The sequence below is a fragment of the Myotis lucifugus genome, unplaced genomic scaffold, assembly GCF_000147115.1.
Source record: "Myotis lucifugus unplaced genomic scaffold, Myoluc2.0 scaffold_1611, whole genome shotgun sequence".
Classification (NCBI taxonomy): domain Eukaryota; kingdom Metazoa; phylum Chordata; class Mammalia; order Chiroptera; family Vespertilionidae; genus Myotis; species Myotis lucifugus.
This window is the reverse complement of record NW_005872659.1, coordinates 48,130-50,699: the sequence shown is the minus strand read 5'-3', so window position 1 is coordinate 50,699 and position 2,570 is coordinate 48,130. Positions and strand designations below refer to the sequence as shown.

General features: G+C 52.8%; 1 long non-coding RNA gene across 1 annotated transcript; it reads right to left on the bottom strand.

Moving 5' to 3' along the window:
• Positions 1-1,673: 1,673 nt before the first annotated feature.
• Positions 1,674-2,570, bottom strand: LOC106695554. The gene is made up of 2 exons (XR_001346620.2): positions 2,478-2,570; positions 1,674-1,739 (listed from the first exon to the last, which is right to left on the bottom strand). It is a non-coding gene; the product is annotated as an uncharacterized LOC106695554 (long non-coding RNA).

The window sequence follows — 2,570 nt, the reverse complement described above, 5'->3', positions numbered from 1 at the left end:
GACCCTGCCTTTAGTCATTCACCCCTGATCCACTGTGACCGATCCACCCCTTACAGACCTCAGAACGGAATGATGCAAGTTCTCAATGGCCCACACCCTCCCTGCCTCGGGAGAAAACCTGTTTGCCTCTCACCCCAGGGACCCGTTGCTTCTCACTCAGTGCATCGAAGTCAATGTCATCACCATCTGCCCAGAGGCTGAGGTCAGGAATCTAAAGCCATCCTGACTCCTCTCTTTCTCCCACCGCTACACCCTCCATCTAATCCATCCCACCTATTGTGCCTCCGACATTTATCCAAATCTCACCACTTCTTTCCTACCTCCCAGACCACCATTGCTCATCTGGACAGCTGCAGGAGCCTCCCCACTGGTGCCCTTGCTGTCACTCTTACCCCTCTCAATCCATTCTCCCCAGAGAAGCCAGAGAGATCCCTTGAAAAAAATAAATCTGGGCCCTAACCGGTTTGGCTCAGTGGATAAGAGCGTTGGCCTGCGGACTCAAGGATCCCAGGTTCGATTCCGGTCAAGGGCACGTACCTTGGTTGCAGGCACATCCCCAGTAGGAAGTGTGCAGGAGGCAGCTGATTGATGTTTCTCTCTCATCGATGTTTCTAACTCTCTATCCCTCTCCCTTCCTCTCTGTAAAAAAATCAATAAAATATATTTTTAAATAAATCTGATTTTGACATACCTCTGCTTAAAACCCTCCATTGGCTCTTCACTATCATAAAACAAGTCTAACCTCCTAGCCTCAGCATGTAAGGCCTTTTATAATCTGACCACCACAACCTCTCCATCCTTATCTGTTAACCCTCTCCCCCTCACTCTGTTACAGCCATTCTGGCCTCCTCACTCCTACAGGAACATACTAAACTTGTTTTTGCATCAGGACTTTTGTACTTGTTATTCTCTTCTGCCTAGAATGCTCTACCCCCAGAGGTCTGTACAAGTGGCTTCTTTTCTTCGTTCAGGGCTTGGCTCATAGAAGCCATCTGGGACCACCCAACCTGAAACACCTTGGAAATATACCCTCCGCCTTACAGCCCCGCCTCCCCAATATCACTTGATCCTATTTGCAGCATCTTACCACCTGAAGCTTCCATATTTTTATTGATTTCAGAGAGGAAGGGAAAGGGAGAGAGAAAGATAGAACATCAATGATGAGAAAGAATCATTGATCAGCTGTCTCCTGCACGCCCCCTACTGGGGATCCAGCTCCCAAAGAGGCATATGCCCTTGACTAGAATCGAACCCCGGACCCTTCAGTCCACAGATCGACACTCTATCCACTGAGCCAAGCTGGCGAGGGCACATGTTTACTTCTTCATCTGACCTCCCAGGACACTGTTAGCTCCATGAAGGCAGGGATTTTTCTCTCTACTGATCCCTGGTACATCCCAGGGATCCGCTTAGTGCCTGGCACATAGTAGGTGCCCAATAAATATTTGTGGATTGGACGAATTCACCCCTACCTGATGCCAGCTTTCCGCCTGGATACTCACATCTACCACGGGGGTCTGGTTCACACCGGAGGCTGGAAATGGGGGGCTGGTGTGGGCCCCTGTAGAAAGGCCACTGGCCACGGACACCCTGTCCACCATCAGCAGCACAGAGAGCCAGCACAGCACCCAGTGCCCATTCTGTCGTCCGCCGGCCATCGGCCCCCACGGGGCCTGGCCTTCACCCTCTGCTTCCCCTTCTGTGGTGGTTCAGTTTCAAATGGCTGGCAGCTCCGGCCGCTGCAGGTTGGGGATGAGAAGGAGGGACAGTGTCACTGGAGATCCCAAGACCCAGCAGGAGGGGCCTGAAAACTTCTTCAACTGAGGAACCGCCCCCCTTCCTCCCCCACCCCCCAAAGGAAAACCAATATAGAAAGGCACTAGCACCGGGGACCTCATTTCATCCCCCAACTCCATAGACGAGGCGCTGCTAGTGCTCCCAGTCTAAGGAGGAGCCACCTGGAGGCAGAGCCAGAGGACGCCTCCTCCTCAACTCCGGAGCAGTTATGGTCCCCGCCCCTTTTACAGAGGAGGGAGCAGGGCTCAGAGAAGTTGCTCCAGCTGCCCGAGGCCACACAGCAAGGAGGTCGCAAAGCCAACAGTGCCTTTGATATGGAGATCGAGGCCCGGAGGAAAGCGAATTGCTCAGTCACAGCCTGTTAGCAGATTCCGGCTGGACTCAGCCTCTTCCCTAAACATCAGGGCAAAAAACAACTTCGTTTTTCTTCCTAAGAAAAACTGGGGGGTTGGGGGGGGGGGAACCTCTGGCACATTCATTTCCTTCTCTGGGCTCTCCCACACGTCATGGATGAGCAGGTTTTATTTTTGCCGGCAAGAGAAACACCGCCCAGAAAACAAGTTGTTTTTTGTAATCCTTTGCACAGGCGTTTCTCAACGTCCTGGCAGGGGCGGGAGGAGGCCCGGAGGAAGAGAGGGAGAGGGAAGGGGCAGAAGCACCAGCACAGCATCTTTCCTCACCTGTTGGCTCTAACTCCTTTGCTGTCCTGAACTTCACTTGTCACCGACTTGGAAGCGCTGACCTGGCAGGCAGAGACTCCCGGCTTCCAATAT